The sequence below is a fragment of the Triturus cristatus genome, chromosome 8 (genome assembly GCF_964204655.1).
Source record: "Triturus cristatus chromosome 8, aTriCri1.1, whole genome shotgun sequence".
NCBI lineage: Eukaryota > Metazoa > Chordata > Amphibia > Caudata > Salamandridae > Triturus > Triturus cristatus.
In genome coordinates this window covers 1,427,865,905-1,427,885,590 of record NC_140591.1, presented here as the reverse complement: position 1 = coordinate 1,427,885,590, position 19,686 = coordinate 1,427,865,905, and the positions used below count along the sequence as shown (strand labels likewise).

At 46.9% G+C, this 19,686-nt stretch overlaps 1 protein-coding gene across 1 annotated transcript in view; it reads right to left on the bottom strand.

The window, feature by feature from the left end:
- The window catches only part of DLG2 (discs large MAGUK scaffold protein 2), a 4,361,751-nt gene that overhangs the window by 4,145,729 nt on the left and 196,336 nt on the right, over positions 1-19,686 (bottom strand). The window lies entirely within an intron of this gene.

Sequence of the window (19,686 nt, the reverse complement as noted above, 5' to 3'; positions counted from 1 at the left end):
ACTGACATGTCATGAGTGATGTAATATGTGACGTCATCAGCAGTGCATTGCGGGCGCGCAAGTTATAGTTAGCTGAACTAACTATAACGGGGAAATTTCAATGGTTTTGTACAAGTGAAAAGTCCAGCTAACTATAACGCCCCTGAAACCTATGGTTTTTTCAGTGAATATATATATAAATATATTCCAGAAACACCACGTCTCCAACAAAGACAACGTGCGGCGCACTCCAGGCTTGTTCAAAAGATTTTTTCTTTATTAATAGTTTTCCATGAAAGCTAACACACGCGTTTATATATATATTATCTACTGGCGGTCGCCATTAGATAGTTATAGTTAGGACCGTGTTTCCATAGGAAATCTGAAAATTCTATTTTGAATAACTTTGATGCCGGTTGATGAATCCTCGCGTAATTTTCAAAACTAATGGGGCGCTCCGCTCAGCTCCTACCCTGAAAGACTCGGGGTGATTCGTCAAGCGGGGGCCGAGAAAAAAGGGGGGTCCCAAACGCGTTTTCCCCATGCATTTTCCCATATGACCTTTAGTCGAAGGTACAGCCCGAACGGCTGAACAGAATTACTTGAAATTTGGCAGAGAGGTAGTCCTCAGGTCAGGCATGTGCCTTTTGCATATATGGAGTCAATCTGTTCAGTAGTTCCTGAGAAAATTGCAGTTAAATGTACATAAATATCTATAGCCGCGCACCGTGCGCGCACCGTCCGCGCACCCTTACGTGCGCGAGCGTAATTCTGATTGGTGGTTACATGTCAGTCAATGTTCAAATCGGTCGAAATCAGGAAGTGTCGGCCGACATTTTGTTTGTTTTGGGTGCGACACCTAGTCTTTGTCAGGGGGTCCCTGAAGGACCCCGAAGGGTGAAAAAAACCTTTTTTTTTTTTTTAAATCGCGGGGCGCGCACGGTGAAAAACCTTAAAAAAATATATAATAATACATACATAACTTAGCATTTAAAAAAACGTACAAATTCACTTAAAAAACCATAGGTTTCACACACGTTACAGTTAGAAACTAGCATTTAAAAAACCTTGCAAATTCACTTAAAAAACCATAGGTTTCACACATGTTATAGTTAGGTGGACATTTCACTCGTAAAAAAACAATGACCCTGTTTACCAGGCAGGCCGCTCCCCTCACCGCCACGCAGCCCCCTGTGTGACCGCTATCCGCTGCTGCATTGTTTCTGCCTGCGTTCGAGTGCCAGTGTCCTCCTTCTCTTCTGTTCCCACGAGTGAGTGCCTGCATCGCCCCCATTGTACCTGTGCCTTGTTGCTGCCTGGAATTGTTCCTCCTTCTCTTCTGTTCCCACGAGTGAGTGCCTGTAATCGCCCCCATTGTACCCGTGTCCTTTGCTGCCTTGAATTGTTCCCCTCTCCTTTTTTGCCCAGATTGTGATCCTTTTTGTCTTCTGTTCCCCTGCGCACCGCGTCTCCCCCTCGCTGCCCGTTTCCCGCCACCGCATCCCAAAGCTCCGCCCCCCCTCGCACCCCATTGGCCGCCCCGCTCTCACCTCCCAGCTGCTCCTCCCTCCCTCTCCCACTCATATGGAGGCGCGCCTAAGGCAAGCCCGTCTGCGCCCATCCGTGCCTGGCCCGCGCCCAGCGCCAGACCCCCTGGCCCCCGCAGATGCCAGCCCACCCGCAAGTCCTACAACGCCGCCACTCTCATCGCACTCAACACCGGCCAGATACCCGGCTGCTGCAGAGCCACCCCAAGACGCACCCACGGACCATTCAGCTGCCATTCCTGCAAGTTTTCCTGCATCCGGACCTGTACCGCACCCGCCAAGCCGAGCACCAGCAGCAACCACCTGAAGTGCATCCTGCTCAACACCCGCTCCGTCCACAGACACGCCGTGGAACTCTGGAACTTGCTCGACACCACATCTCCAGACGTCGCCTTCCTCACGGAAACATGGATGAACGCCTTCTCAGCACCCGACATCGCCATCGCCATCCCGGACGGATACAAGATCACCCGGAGGGACCGCATCAACCAGACAGGAGGAGGCCTCGCCATCGTCCACAAGAACACCATCTGCATCACGACCAACTCCGACGACACCCTCACAGCTGCCGAACACCTTCACTTCCAGATACACACCGACCCCAAGACCACACTCAGAGGCACCCTCATCTACAGACCCCCAGGGACCCGCACTCAATTCAGCAAAGACATCGCAGACTTCATCAACCCACACGCCCTCCCCTCCACTGACTACATCCTCCTAGGGGACCTCAACTTCCACCTGTAGAACAACAACGACAACAACACCACCACCCTGCTGGACAACCTCGCCAACCTCGGACTCAAGCAACTGGTGACTTCCCCCACCCACTACGCCAGACACACGCTTGATCCAGTCTTCTCCTCCAGCAAGTACATCTCCTTCAGCCACGCCACTGGACTCCACTGGACAGACCACAGCTGCGTCTACTTCAGCTTCAGAAGAACCACGACTCACCACCACCCGCAACAGGCTTCCCGCAGGAGCTGGGACAAGATCACCACGACCAGCTCACCACATCACTGAGCCAGAACCCTCCCGCCAGCTCAACGGACCCCAACCAAGCAGCCAACAACCTCACACAGTGGATCACCAACTGCACTGACGACCTCGCACCTCTGAAAAACCACCCCAGCAGGCCCGGCAGCAAGAAAGCCTCCTGGTTCAACGACGACCTCAAAAACTCCAAGAAGAACTGCCGTACCTTCGAGAAAGCCTGGCGAAAAAACCCGACTACAGACAACATGACCGCCCTCAAGCACGCCTCCCACAAACACCACCAGCTGATCCACACCACCAAGAGGACAGCATTCAAGGAACGACTAGACAACAACGCACACAACAGCAAGGAACTCTTCAGCATCGTCAAAGAGCTCTCCAGCCCCAGCGCCGGAAACAACAACATCACTCCCTCACAAGACCTCTGCGACTCACTCACCTTGTTCTTTCACCGCAAGATCGCCGAAATACACAACAGCTTCGGCGCACAGACCACGCACCCAACCACCGAACCGACGACCCCCACCACCACCCTCCGCGCCTGGACCCCGGTCAGCACCGAAGACACCATCCACACGATGAACACCATCCACTCCGGATCACCAACCGACCCATGCCCTCACCAAGTCTTCAACAAGGCCGACTCCGTCATCGCACCCCAACTCCGGGACATCATCAACTGCTCCTTCAACACCGCCACCTTCCCGGAGAGCTGGAAGCACGCCGAACTCAGTGCCCTCCTAAAGAAGCCATCAGCAGACCCCTCCGACCTCAAGAACTACCGCCCCATCTCACTCCTGCCTTTTCCTGCCAAAGTCATCGAGAAGACCGTCAACAGACAGCTTGCTGCCTTCCTCGAGACAAACGGATCCCTCGACCACTCGCAGTCCGGCTTCCAAGCCAACCACAGCACCGAGACCGCCCTCATCGCAGCCACTGACGACATCCGAGCCCTGCTCGACAACGGGGAAACAGCGGCCCTCATCCTTCTGGACCTCTCTGCAGCGTTCGATACTGTCTGCCACCGCACCCTAGTACAGCGCCTCAGCAACATCGGAATCCAAGAGAGGGCACTAGATTGGATCATCTCGTTCCTCGCCGGAAGAACCCAGAGAGTCCGCCTCCCCCCGTTCAGATCCGAGGCCACCAAAGTAATCTGCGGCGTCCCGCAAGGATCATCACCCAGCCCCACCCTCTTCAATGTCTACATGAGACCCCTCGCAGCCATCGCACGCCAACACAACCTCAACATCTTCTCCTACGCTGACGACACTCAGCTGATCCTCTCCCTTACCAACGACCCAGCCACCGCAAGGAACCAACCTACACGAAGGGATGAAAGACGTAGCCGAGTGGATGATGAACAGCCGCCTGAAACTGAACTCAGACAAGACGGAAGTCCTCATCCTGGGATCATCACCCTCCACCTGGGACGACTCCTGGTAGCCCCCCGCCCTGGGCATCGCACCCAAACCTACGGACCATGCACGCAACCTGGGCTTTATCCTGGACTCCTCCCTCTCGATGACCAGACAAGTCAACGCCGTCTCATCATCATGTTTCAACATCCTACGCATGCTCCGAAAGATCTTCCGATGGAACCCCACCGAAACCAGAAAGACGGTCACCCAGGCTCTCGTCACCAGCCGACTGGACTACGGAAACACCCTCTACACCGGAACCACAGCCAAACTACAGAAAAGACTCAGACGCATCCAGAACGACTCCGCACGACTCATCCTTGACATCCCCCGACACAGCCACATCTCCGGACACCTGAGAGACCTGCACTGGCTCCCTGTCAGCAAGAGAATCACGTTCTGACTCCTCACCCACGCACACAAGGCCCTCCACGACCTGGGCCCCAGATACCTCAAAAACCGCCTGACCTTCTACACTCCCACACGCCAGCTACGATCGACCAGCCACGCCCTCGCCACCGTTCCACGCAGCCGAAGAGCCACCGTGGGAGGAAGATCCTTCTCCTACCTGGCAGCCAAGACCTGGAACTCCCTCCCCATCCACCTCCGCCTGACCCAAGACCACCTCTCCTTCAGGAAGCAACTCAAGACCTGGCTGTTCGAGCAGTAGCGGACCCCCCTCCCCCTAGCGCCTTGAGACCCTCCGGGTGAGTAGCACGCTTTACAACTGTCTTGATTGATTGATTGTAGTTAGTTCAGATAACTATAACTCGCGCGCCCGCAATCCACTGCTCATGACGTCACATATTACATCACTCATGACATGGTCAGTGGCATCACTCATGACATCACTGATGACATCGCCCTTGTGATAGAGTGGCGGTCGCGCGAGTTATAGTTATCTGAACTAACTATAACGGGGGAATTTCATTGGTTTTTTACGAGTGAAATGTCCACCTAACTATAACATGTGTGAAACCTATGGATTTTTAAGTGAATATATATATATATATATATATATATATTATCTACTGGCGGTCGCCAGTAGATAGTTATAGTTAGGACTGTGTTTCCATAGGAAATCTCAAAATTCTATTTTGAATAACTTTGGCGCCGGTTGACGAATCCTCGCGAAATTTTCAAAACTAATGGGGCGCTCCGTTCAGCTCCTACCCTGAAAGTCTCGGGGTGATTCGTCAAGCGGGGGCCGAGAAAAAAGGGGGGTCCCAAAACGCGTTTTCCCCATGCATTTTTCCATAGGACCTTTAGACACAGCTACAGCCCGAGATTTGAGATGTCATCAGTGATGTCATGAGTGATGTCACTGACCATGTCATGAGTGATGTAATATGTGACGTCATCAGCAGTGGATTGCGGGCGCGCGAGTTATAGTTAGCTGAACTAACTATAACGGGGGAATTTCATTGGTTTTTTACGAGTGAAATGTCCAGCTAACTATAACATGTGTGAAACCTATGGTTTTTTCAGTGAATATATATATATATATATATATATATATATATATATATATATATATATGTTTTTTTTTTTTTTTCCACTGAAAAAACATAGGTTTTACAGACGTTATAGTTAGGAATTAGCATTTAAAAAACCTTTGAAATTCACGAAAAAAACATAGATTTCAGGGACGTTATAGATAGTTGGGCATTTGACTCATATAAAACCAGAGAAATTTGCCTGTTATAGTTAGTTGAGCTAACTATAACTTGCGCGCCCGCAATGCACTGCTGATGATGTCACATATTACATCACTCATGACATGGTCAGTGACATCACTGATGACAGGTATCCGACAGTACCAAGCCATGCATTACGTCATGTATGTATGGGGTAGCACCCGCTGCACGTTGCGTATGCGACGAGTGCACGCTGCCAGGCCCTGTGTTACATCATAGACGTATGGTGTCGCGCCGGGTACGCCATTACCTTTTTTTTTATGTCTCAAAACTATATCTAAATAAGTTTAAACTGTATATGAGAGCAAGCGATAATATAAAATATTTTAAACATTTATATATTTCTAACTGTAATAAACTTAAATTATGATAAATATATTTTCTCAAAATCTTGTCGGGTGCGGCCTCCTTGCGCCCTCGATGCGCGATTGCAATGTGACCTTAAAAAAAAGCATTTGATTAGTTCATAACATTTCCCATTGTAACAGTTGGAGGACCCCACCCATTTTAGCCATTCTCTCTACAGCGTTTGATGAGACACACCCCTTCTGCTTAGAGAGCTTTTTTAAAACGTTTTTTTGCTGTGTACACATATCTTCTACTACACACAACATGCAACGATCATCTTGATCAATATTCATGGTCTGTACATTAGCCTTCCACGTGTAATGGCCATGCATCTCAAACGTTACATCAAAAATCAAATGTGTGTTACACGGTGCCCCTGGTGTGTGTGCACATTATTGTGCTGCCTTTCAGCCTGGGTATTGCTGGCCCAAAGGGGTATCATCAGCCATGGGCAGAGTGCACATCCTAGATCACATGTGACAAACAGTAAACAGTAATCTGTACATTTGTATTGCTGTATTCTCTGTTGTCAGGCTTTACCAGTATAGTAGTGTGTCATATGTGAGACTTCCAGATTCACGTTTGGCATGCATTGCTTGACTATAATGAACGTTATTACTATTTATGACGTAGCCTCACTGCTGATCCTCCCTCCATCCGAGCACATTCACATGTGTGTGCTTCGCGATAGCAACACTTTCAATAATACCGCACACCATTGACATGAGTGTCTGCGCATATCTACAACCTTGACAACGACATGTGATGTTGGTCATTCAATGTTATCGAACAGCATCTCATTAGCGATAGTTGCCGCCCTCCCGGTACATGCTACATTAATGTAAATTGTGAATTCTGTGATGTCAAAACTGCAACAGAAACACACATAAGTACACTTCCTGGCCAGGCAGGAACTGAACAATGCCCAGGTCCCCGGAACTATTATTCACACCCCTATGCTCCCCTGGCGTACGCAAGCCCAGCCCACCTTGCGTACGTATAAATAGGATAACGACGACGTCACATGTCCCAGTTCTTCTACACTGCCTCAGGTGATATGGCCGCATCCTCCTTGCATATCACATTGCGCAATAAAAAAGGGATCCATAAGGCGTACACCATCGTCGCAATCAACACTGCACCTGAATTGTGAACACAGCTGCCTGTCGTGTTTGGACACACAACAATGACAGCAGGTGAGCAATGGGGCCTGGGTGCACAGGGGCTGAAATTGAGCACGATGCTGTGGGAGGGGTGGGGTGCATCAGCCTGGGTGCGCAGGTACAAACAAGCGATATTGCCCTGCTTAATAATGTGTTCTCTGACCTCATTCAGTCACATGACTGTCTCATTTTAAGGACCTGCTGGACCATACTGTAGGCCTGAGCCAGTGGGCAGTGTTGCCCTACAGACATGTGGGGTTGGCTTTTGGGGCACTGTAGTGAGCTGATTACTAAGTGTACATGCACACAGGCTTGCGCCACTGCATTACACGCGCACATTATGCTTCTACCATTCGCTCTGTTTCTTTGTATGTGAACGTTGGCAGTACATATTATTATTTAACCTTGTGTATTCTCGTGCACTCCAACTCCTCTTTGAACTACGATTACCACTAACAGTTCGAAGATCGTACTTCAAGAAGGAAGGATGCACTCAACTGGTGTTCTCTATTAGCGTTGAAAGAAACCTTCATTTACCTCAAGACGTTTCCAACATTATATTTCTTCTCCCTTTTCAGACACTGGGTTAGTGGAGCCAAAATGGGCGGAGCGGGTGCACACCCAGTGATGATGCTCTGGACATTCTGACACCTTCCACCGTGGTATCAAGACACCGTCCCCGACCGGAGACCTGCTGGGCCACCCTGATAGCGGCACCCCGAAGTTGGAGCTCGCACTGGCACGTCCTTGGACACACCGGTTGTGGCAGGTGAGCAGCCAAGCCTCGACGCTCAGGAGCTGCAATTGAGCACAGTGCAGAGAAAGAGGCTGGGGTGCAGCAGCCTGGGTACACAGGTGCAGGCAAGCGATGTTGCCATAGATAATAATGTAATCTCTGGCCTCATTCATATCTCTGTTTTAAGGACTTGCTGGACCGCACTCTTTCTCGCAGACCCCAGCGTCCTAGACACACGGGTGACGGGAGGTGAACAGTGAGGGCTGGGTGCAGTAGGCCGGCACTCCGTCTCCTCCTCCCTCTGTTCTTTACACTCTCCCTCTCCCTCTCCCTTTCACCCACTCGCTCTCTGTCCCATTCTCACTTTCCTCCGTTCATTCTCACTACCTTTCTTTTTCTCTTAGACATGGCACACATACTTATGTTTCTTTTTTGTCTTGCAGGTTTTGTACGCTGCTTCCGGAGGAGTCGCACCCGCTTCTTTCATGTCTTACTGTTGTTCGAATAAAGTTACATTTCCATTTATTTGTGTTGTGTTAATAAAAGTTTTTTTTTTTTTACCTATAAATAACTAAGTGTATGGGTCTTCTTTTTCTGACAACACTTGTCTGTAGTTAATTGTGAAAATCGGCGGTTGATAGTAGGTTATAAGGGAAATTTTGTTTAATTTTCCGGTGCATCTACCAAATATAAAACAACAGACTATTACATAAATGAAGCCTGGGTAATTGTACAACGGCAAGAGTTCTATGAGTGTATCACTTTATAACACCATGAATACTGCCCGTGTGATTTCAGAACCAATAAGGCACTGTCTAGGGCCACCGAGGGTTCAAGCACTGGCGAGGCCCACCCTGCATATTTAAATAGAGCTCTGGAGGTTGCCAATCCCCGGTCTTGAGTTGGCCTCGAAGCCCCCCGACCAATTCGTAAACAATACCCGGGGAGGTTTCTTGACAAATCCCCAGCACACGTCCATTTGCGACGAAACACGTGTTGGCTGCTTATGTCCTAAGGGGATTCTTTCAGCCTGAAGATACACTGGATTAAAAAACAAGAAAAACTTACATTTGACTGAGATATTTTATGCTTACTCTTTTGCATTCTATTTACAATCTATGAAATTTACTGTTCTGACGTGTGCTGGGGATTTGTCAAGAAATTTTTTATGTATTTGATGACCTAGGCCGCAAATCTTTGAGGAGTTAGGTGGTTTCTCCTCACCCTGCTAGCACCGTCACCCAGATACTATCACTTAAGAATTGTAAACTTGTGTTATTTTCCTGTGTGGCGCCCACAAACCTACAATATATATACCACTATAGGCTATTCAGTAATACCCGGGGAGGTGTCGATCCCCTAGTCTGCGAAACGTCTCGGTGCCCTCCCGCACCTAATTTACATGAGAGATTAAGATCCCCAGTGCTGCAGAGACCCTGCAATATAATAATAGGATTGGCCCCGGAACATTACCCACCAGTGGGCTCATTTAAATGAACATGTGGGACCCCGCTTCATATTTTTTTCTACATTTTTACCATCCGGTTCCGCTTTATTGAAACGATACGAGGTTTTCCTCCTCTCGCTTCAAGGAGGCAAACAAGAATTTACTATCACAGGGTGCAAGCAATGCTCCCGCCCTGTAATAGCAAACATAAATGTCCCGCGTTTGCACACCCCAGGCCATTGTATGACCTGCAACTGGGAGGTGGCACTTCATGAGACCATGATGCTTTGTTTAATGCATAACTACAGAATTAGTATAAATGCATACTAACACTACTTGCACACGTGTAATCAAGAGGCACCTGGTGAGCTAGTTGGCCCCCAGAGGCCCTCAGAATTGAAGGGGAATTAATTCCCCAACTTTAAACGTGCCACAGGGCGTGTTTGCACATGTCACCTCAGGCCCCACCCCTCCCTTCACCACTGTGTAAACACACCCCATGGCACGTTTTAAGTTGGGGGATTAAGTCCCCTCGAATCCTGAGGGTCCCTTGGGTCCAACTAGCCCACCAGGTACCGCCAGTAAGCACCACAGAGCTGCGTTGCAGAGAGATGTAAAAAGGGGCTTTGCCTGGACCACCTCTCTGCAATGCAGATCTGTGGCACTTACTGGAGGTACCTGGTGGGGTAGTTGGCCCCCAGGGGCACTCAGGTTTGAAGGGGAATTAATTCCCCAACTGAAAATGCGCCACAGGGCGTGTTTGCACACATGACCTCAGGCCCCGCCCCCTCCCTTCACCACTGTGTAAACACGCCCCATGGCACGTTTTAAGTTGGGGGATTAAGTCCCCTCGAATCCTGAGGGTCCCTGGGGTCCAACTAGCCCACCAGGTACCTCCAGTAAGGGCCACAGACCTGGGTTGCAGAGAGGTGTAAAAAGGGGCTTTGCCTGGAGCACCTCTCTGCAATGCAGGTCTGTGGCGCTTACTGGAGTTATCTGGTGGGCTATTTGGCCCCCAGGGGCTCTCAGGATTGGAGGGGAATTAATTCCCCAACTTAAAACGCGCCACAGGGTGTGTTTGCACACATGTCACCTCAGGCCCCGCCCCCTCCCTTCACCACTGTGCAAACGCGCTCCGTGGCGCATTTTAAGCTGGGGGATTAAGTGCCCTTGAATCCTGAGGGTCCCTGGGGTCCAACTAGCCCACCAGGTACCTCCAGTAAGCACCACAGGTTCTGATCTGACTGCAGCTCTCATCTCTCCTACTCCCCATTTGAACTTGACCATCTTTAGATAAACCCTGATCACCATTTTGACAGCGGAGTCCAAGCACTTTGGCTGATGCCCGGTGGAGCTGCCTCGACAGCTATAGAGGAGATCGGTCCTGGTTCACCCCCTCTGCCTTCACCTACCCAGTCGGTCGTTGGGCACAGTTTCTCCCCGTCTCACTGTTCATGTCTCCTTTCCTCCCCCTCTCACCTACGAACTATCGTAACATTGCCTTTCTGTCCTATGTTTTATCTATGCTCTTGTAACAAATTTAACTTGTAACAGATGTAACTTGTTACTCACCGTTCCTCATGTAAAGCACTCTGATACCTCCGGGTCTAGCCAGCGCTATATATAAATCAAATAAATAAATTTAAAAAATTTAAAAATACAAATTTTACTTTTGAAGGTAGCCATTGGATCACATTTGGCCTTATATACATCAAGTAATAGTTTCAGGAACGTATGCTCAAAGCGCCTTGCAAACTCTTGGTGCCCGTGAATTGCATGTTGAAGGGCCTCTCTTTTTACAGATAAGAGAGGTTTCCAGCTGAGGCCTGAATTGAGGAGCGAACCCAGAAAAAATGTCCATCCTGGATAAAACCTGACCCTTAACTGAGTGGTTACGAGATTTGAAATTCCTAGGACCCACCACCATAGTATGTGATTTTTTTAAAATGTGTGGATAATTCCAAGCTACACATAAAATCAAAAAATACATTTAGTAAACGTTGCAGGCTCCTTGCTATATGAGCAATTATAACTGCATCGTCAGCGTACAATAAAACTAGTATGGCTCTACCCCCTGCTTTAAAACTCCCTCTAGGCAATTAATATACATAATAAATAGAATGGGGCGAGAATACCGCCTTGACAAACACCTTTATTTATTATGCAAGCTCCAGTTTAGAATAGTTTCAGATTGGAATAGGTACGTACCAATGATCAATAACCACCCACAAAACATTGGCATTTCATGTTTGCAGAGATGTGTAACATCACAAGCATGCCACAAATCATAATACATCTGTAATTTTATGACAATACTGTTCCTCCATTACCATTGATACCATTAGCAACAATTTGAAAATAAAAATGAACAAACATATTAACATTAATATAGATCAAAATTAAAAAAGACATAAAATGAATATAAAAAGTAAACATTAAATTTAAAAAAATACATATTTATTAAACTTTCAGAAATACATAATATTATAAAATAGCAACAATCAAAAAATGAACAACACCATCAAAACTGTTGGACTTCAAAGGAGTCAGATTAAGTAATCTAACTGCAATTTCAACAAATGTAGAAAAAACGGTTAGTGTTTGGAGGTTTAGATCAGCTATTTCCACTCCAACATAAGCAAATGCAGAGAAAGTGTTGGACTTTGGAGAGGATAAATATCCTAAAATGACTCCAACATAAACAAAACCAGGTAAGGTTTTGGACTTTGGAGACGTGAAATTGACTATTCCCACTCCAACATAATCATAAACAGGGAAAGTGTTGGACTTTGGAGGGTTTAGTCTTACTATTCTTACTCTAATTTAAACAACAGTAGGGAGAGTGTTGGACTTTGGAGAGGTTACAGTTACTCTTCCAACTGCAACGTAAGCAAAATCTGGGAAAATTGACTTTACATGGGTTCCATTTACAATTCCCACTCCAGCATAAGGAAAAACATGAAACGTGTCATACGTACGAAAGGTTACAGATCACATTCCAAATTCTAATCATTTAAACAAACATTTACATACCTAACAACATAATATTAGTAAAACATATTCAAAATATATATCTTCAGTTCCTAGTCGGTAGAGTTATCGCAATGTTGTCAGAAGCTGCCTATTATGGGCCCTTTTTTTGCCCTATCTGGCCGCCACCTTGCATGGCAGGTCTACTGAAGGCACTAGTCACCAGGGACCCGGCGCTGGCTGGGAAGTTGGAGCTTCTTGAGACAAAGAGGCCCTTCCTGTTTAATGATCCGCTTATAGGGTGAGCCCCAGCAGATGGGCCCAAGACTTTCTTAGGAAGTCCTTCTGTTGTCCATTTTGCGCACAGTGACATCACTGCTCCAGATTTTTCAGCCTACAGATGACTAGAAGTATTAAACAGAACGGGGGGACTGATTATGCTGTTGGCGGACAGGGTTACTCTGACACAAACGTGATGGATATCCCATCCGACAAATTCCATTATATCCTCTGGAACTTCTAATACGGCGGACGGAATTTCTGTCATGTTTGAGTATACCTTATGCAAGATCATAATTAGGCCAAAAGTCTTTGCAGGACAGTGTGGACTCTAGAAAACGTATTTTCGACTTTGAAACTGGAGAAACAGCTGTTGCTCTGGCCTAAGCTGCAAAGAATATTGTTGCAAAATTTGTTGCAACAGTGAGGGCCTCTGCATATAAACAAATATGATATTCTTACCTTCTATATTTTGTCACTCGATATTTTTGTAGTGACAATACTTTTAACTCAATATTCAAGTCACACAATATTTTGGAATGAATATTTTTGTCCTTCACCTCCACCAAACTTTTGAGACCAGTCCTCAGCCCCTTCTTGTCCCACACTTCTATCCTGGCCTCTCTCCCAATGCTGAGCGTCATCTTCCAGTGCCTCAGTGATGGAAGAGACACACGTGTGTCTCCATTCCCTCCTTTTAACCAGCGCTAGAGTGGTCTGATTACAACTCACCAGGTCAGCATGCATAGGGCCTTACGTTTGTAGTGGCTTAGCTGTAAAAAGTGCCTCAAAATGTGTGATTCATAGGATGGCAGAGATGTTTGCTCTTTGCTCAGCAGATCAGCAGGCCCACAGTTCACTGTGCACAATCACTCATTTGAAAATGTATGATAGTGCCCGTGTTTTGCATCTATGAATTTGTTGTGTTTCTTTTCCTCCGTCCTCATGTTGTGGCCTGTGCGTTGCCCTCTTTTCGCTGACTCTCTTGCACCTACGCCTTTATTATACGTTGTGCCATTGGGGTGCAATGGGCTTGTGCACCCACTTTGTGTGCCCCAGGATCGCAATAGTATTACAGAAGGGGCTGCAGATACTTGTGAGTCTACTTCTGTAATACTGATAGCACTGGTGCACATGATGTAGGGGCTCCCTGTGCCACTGGAATCAAGCTATCCAGGCTGAAGAGGGGTGAAACCCCGAAACCGGTCTAGGATGCTTGTTTGCGGTTCAGGGAGGACCTGGCTTGGAAGTTCGGGCTGGACTTTTCCCATGAGGCACAGGGTCAAGACTGATTTGCATATGGTCAGGTCTAAACTGGGGTGGCATGGTGAGCAAAGGAATGATGGATTTAACCTAGATCTCTTGACTGGGGGTGAATGTTTTGATTTGTTCTGCATTCCGTCCATCAATTGTGTGTCTTTTGCTTTATCGTCCTAACTGCACCAGGTATGCCTAGACGTGGGTCCTGGGCTCACTGTGCCACTAGAATCAAGCTATCCTGGCTGAAGAGGGGTGAAACCCCGAAACCGGTCTAGGATACTTGTTTCCGGTCCAGGGAGGACCTGGCTTGGCAGTTCCGGCTGAACTGTTGGCATGAGGCACAGGGTCAAGGCTGATTTGCATATGGCCAGGTCTGAACTGGGGTGGCATGGTGAGTAAAACAATGATAGATTTAACCCAGATTTCTTGACTGGGAGTGAATGTTTTGATTTGTTCTGCATCCCATCCATCAATTGTGTGTATTTTGCTTTCTCGACCTAAGTGCGCCAGGTATGCCCAGACGTGGGTCCTGGCCTCACTGTGCCACTGGAATCAAGCTATCCTGGCTGAAGAGGGGTGAAACCCCGAAACCGGGCTAGGATGCTTGTTTCCAGTCCAGGGAGGATCTGGCTTGGTAGTTCGGGCTGGACTGTTCCCATGAGGCACAGGGTCATGACTGATTTGCATATGGCCAGGTCTAAACTGGGGTGGCATGGTGAGCAAAATAATTATGGATTTAACCTAGATCTCTTGACTGGGGGTGAATGTTTTGATTTTTTCTGCATTCCATCCATCACTTGTGTGTCTTTTGCTTTCTCGCCATAAGTGCGCCAAGTATGCCCAGACCTGGGTCCTGGGCTCACCGTGCCACTGGAATCAAGCTATCCTGGCTGAAGAGGGGTGAAACCCCGAAACTGGTCTAGGTTGCTTATTTCCGGTCCAGGGAAGACCTGGCTTGGCAGTTCGGGCTGGACTATTCCCATGAGGCACAGGGTCAAGACTGATTTGCATATGGCCAGGTCTAAACTGGAGTGGCATGGTGAGCAAAAGAATGATGTATTTAACCCAGATCTCTTGACTGGGGGTGAATGTTTTGATTTGTTCTGCATTCCATCCATTAATTGTGTGTCTTTTGCATGATGTAGTGCCAGCACTATCATGAGTGGGCGTTCCCTCATTTGCATTGGAGCATGGCCCCATTCAAATGAGGAAATCACTTTGCCTCTGAACCCGTGTCCTGTTATGGACATGGGTGTAGAGGCAAAAATGTCCTTAGGGGGTGCACTGCAAATGTACCACATAAAGGTGGTGCACTTTCAGTGCACCTTCCAAAGGCAGCCATCTAGAGAAGAAAAAGTGTGTCCCGTGGACCCCCCAACATCCACCTGTAGGCAGGCGCGGTCACTAACAGCCCCTGCCCGCAAGAGGATTGCTCTTCCCTCTTCAATGTGCAGGCAACATGCTGCCTGCATAGTGGAACACAGAGCAACTTTAAATCAGCCACTCTATATTTAATTTTAATGCCCTGAGGGCAGCTCTTGCCTTATAATACAGCGCACTAGCCATGTATGTGCCCTGCCATTATGCAAACAGGGAAAGTACGCCATATACATAATACAACCACTGATCTCACTTCCACATGCTTCTTCTCAACTACTAATTATATTCTTTCATAATATCACTCTCATACTGGCACTATTACTCATGAGCATTCCATATGTTTTCGGTGTTAGTTCCACCCTGTTGCTCCTGTTTGACCTTTACAGACCATACCCTGGCTGTCCATGACCACTACATCCATACAATTTGCCCCTTTGTTGGTCCTGGCTGGGATATATAGCTTGTATACCCAGGCTGCCTGTAAATGGTGCATTTCTGTTAATTGCTCCCATGTTGCTCCTGGGAGGATTACATTGTGCATATGACTAGCTTGTTCATAACTAATATATTCCTGTGGTTAGCTCCTCTTTCCCTTCTGGGTAGCCCTTTGACACTTATGGGTGGAATCTGCAGCACACTTGATCTGGCTTCCTATAACCAATGCATCCCTGTGGGTTATTTCTCTGTTACTTCTCTGAGGACAGTATAAAGTATTTACCTTGGTTGACTGTACCCAGGTTGCTACCACAATCCTGTGGATTGAGCCTCTTCCATTCCAGTACGGGTACCACACAGCATTACAGCATACTCCCTTGTTACCTGTAAGTAGTAGATTTTGTGGGGTGCTCCTCTTTTGCTCCTGAGTGGATTCAACAAAGCGTACACAAAAGCTGCCAGTAACAAGTGTTTACCTATTCGTTGTTCTGCTGTTGCTGTGATGCAGCATGATGTGCTGTTGATTCTCTTCATCTAAAATGGCAGCTGTTGGAAAATGGTTATTGTTTGACAAGGGTATGAGCCCAATTCAGGCAACAACCACAATGCTAGTCAGGGTAAGAAGCAGGAAAATCCAAAATAAACCTGTGCTCACCCTGTGGTAGCGTGGCACAGAGCAGTCAGGATTAACTTAGAGGCAATGTGTAAAGTATCTGTGCAACACTTCAAACAGTGAAACAGTGAAAACACCACACAAAAAGATGACTCACCAGGTTAGAAATGTAGAGATTGATTTAATAAATAAAACAAGACAACAAAGATTATAGGTAGAACTTGAGATATTGATTTTTAAATATTTTAAGTAACAATATCACTAACAAGCATAAAACGCTAAAATGGGATATTTGGTCGCACTGGACCAGAACAAAGTCAAATGTTCAGGCTGACTGCGTTGGAGCATGGGCTAGATACAGTGATCATGCGAGGCCAGCTGAACAAAAGTAACTTAATCCTGGCTGCATCAAAGATGTGGGGCGCAGCCTAAGCGATGCGTCAGTGTGGATCCATACAGTGGTAGTGATGTGCCGGTTCAGATCCGCGCAACAGGCGCAATGCACCAGTTCTGATCCACACATCAACTGTGATGAGCAAGTTTGATAGAAGATGCATGGGCTTTGCTGGAGCAAGCACTTTAGGCCCACTGCCAAGGGTCCAGGACTGGGATGGCACCACTTGGCAGGACAGACTCACAGTTGGCAGAGTCAAGGTGCAGAAGCAGGGTGGTTGGACTTATTTTATGTCCCTGAGACTTCAGATCAGGAGGCCAGCCAGCTAGTACTTGGAGTCACACTGGGTTCAAGTGAAGCAGGTCCAGTCCTTCTCACCCAGGCAGGGGAACAGCAGGCAGCATAGCAAGGCAGGAATCCAACAAAGCAGCAGTCCAGCAGAATGGCAGTCCATCAGCAACACAGCAGTCCATCTTCCTGGCAGAGAAGTGTACTGAAGTGGTGGTGTATGAGGTCCAGTACTTATACCCAGTTGTGCCTTTGAAGTGGTAGGGACTTCAAAGACATGCCTTTGAAGTGCACAGAGGTCCTCCCTTCCTGTTCTGGCTCCAGACTCACTACAGGAGGGTTTGCAACTCTTTCTGTGGGGACAGGACACAGCCTATTCAGGCGTATTCAGGTCTAGCTCCTCTCCTCCATCCTGCCAGGATGGCCCATCAAGTCACACCTAAGCTCCCATTGTGCGTGGCTGTCTAGGGGGAATACACAAAGCCCAGCTGTCACCCACCCCAGATGTGTATCAGAGGCAGGCAGCAGGCATCAAATAGCTGAAGAAAGAAAATGTCCTGGACCTAAGAGCGACCTAAGAGCGCGGTAACAGCCAGCATTTTATAAGGTAACTTTGGCTTTCATAAACACTCGAGACGCTACACAGCATGAGCATTGAGACACATGCGTTACTTTTTTCAATTCCTGTCTCCACATGTTCCTTCTAGGCTACTTTACCTACATTGTGGCAGTTACGATATTAGCACGACAGGTTCAGCATTGCATATTTGAAGTCACACGTAGCCGTTTATTTAAAGCGACACGGTCCCAGGCGTTCTGCGAACGCTCGGTGAGTTACTTCATTGTTCTTTACTTTCTTGCACTTGCGAGAGTGGTCGGAGCGCTCATATTGCTCCAGTAGTATTGCCACTATTTTCCACATTGATTTTTGCAGGTCACCCTACTTCTCTGTCTCAGCCTCATATTTGAGACCAGCTCAAATCTCTTTTTAAGGTAGCGTTCATTTTAGCAACTTGTGTACGGTGTTAGGTGGAGGTTTTTTCACACGGTGATTCTCATCTTCCTGCTCTTATGCACTTGACAACCCGCTCCCTCTCCTCGCATTCATAGCAGCTTTTGTCATTTACATTGGTGATGTGGTTTGAACTTCCAACCTTCTGATTCCGTTTAACACTCTTTGGTGGCGTTGAGTCCTTCCATTCTCCACTTCATTACCAGTCCATTCAATAACTGAATACAATTATCTCACTCTGTTTATAGATAACCCCTGAAGAAGGGCGAAAATCACGCCCGAAATGCATTGGGAAAATTGAGCTTTGTTACATGATTCTTAATTTGATTTGGATTATTGCAGCATGAACTTTTATACTTTGGACTTCGAAAGGAGTGTGATTAAACAACACTTCAACAAGAAGAAGCTTTGATTTATTTTTTACATATGTGTATGCTTTTGAACAAACTTGTTGTACACATTTGTTTCAAATATGTTTATTGCTCTCAGGTACTTAAATCACCTCATTAGCTTTGTTTAATCAGCGATATACTCATTCTCGAGTGCACAAAGGTAGTGCAGTCCCTGTCTAGAGCATTTAGCTCCAGTTACTTACGCACTTTGGATTAAGGTGGCAGGGTGGAACCACCTCAGGGACAGCACACCAAGTCTAATTTAGTAATTGAACACATTATGTATCTGGTTTAAGTGGTTAAAACTGAGTGCATGCCAGCTGTTTTCCTTACCTGTAAACATTCTAAGAGCAGCATTTTCATAATTGCAATTTAAAATCCGACTTCACCATAAGTCTGGGTTTTAAATTATGATTCCAGAGATACCAAACTTGAAAACTTTAGCTCTTCAAAATTGGGAATTATACATATAAAATGTAATATAGTACTCCCAATGTTTTCCTACGGGAGAGAAAGGCTTTGCAGTAGTGAAAAACGATTTTGGGAGTTTTTCACTACCCTAGGCGTTTCTTATAAGTATTAAACAGAATGGTTTGGGCCTGGAAAAAGGTTTATTTTGCCAGGTCAAAATGGCAGTGTAACTGCACACACAGGCTCTGTATTGGCCGACCTAAACATAGCTAGTGGGCTACTTAAGCAGGTGGTGCAAACAGTGCTGCAGGCCCACTAGTAGCATTTAATTTACAGACCCTGGGCACATTTAGTGCACTTTACTATGGGCATATAAGTAAATTAATTATGTCAATTGGGTATGATCCAATGTTACCATGTTTAGAGGAGAGAACACACGTACTTTAGCAGAGGTACCTTGCTCAGAGTCCTAAAACCAATAAAACATTACACCCCCTTAATAAATGTAGTTTCTGGTAATTAGTTGGGTACAGGTGATTTTATTAAGGTATGGATTTCATTCAGGTATGCTGAGGTGCCGGTCGGATTTCACCAGAAAGTTTTACATATGCAGAGACAAAAACACACCTACATTCCCTCCTTCTCTCTGTTTTAAAAGTATTAAAAGATTAAGCAAGTTTAATAAATATAGTGTATTCCCTCACTTAGTACCACTACCAATCCGCATGCCTCTCCCTTTCCACTATCCCTTAAGCCCCTCTCATGCGCCCTGCTTATCGTGTAATGTATTTTAACCAGGGCACAAGTCCTATAAAAAGAAGTGGGGGGACAGACAAAGTTAGGCATTATGCAAGTGACATCTTGACGCATGCCATCATAGCACATGACGTCACAACGCGTGACTTTCCACATGGC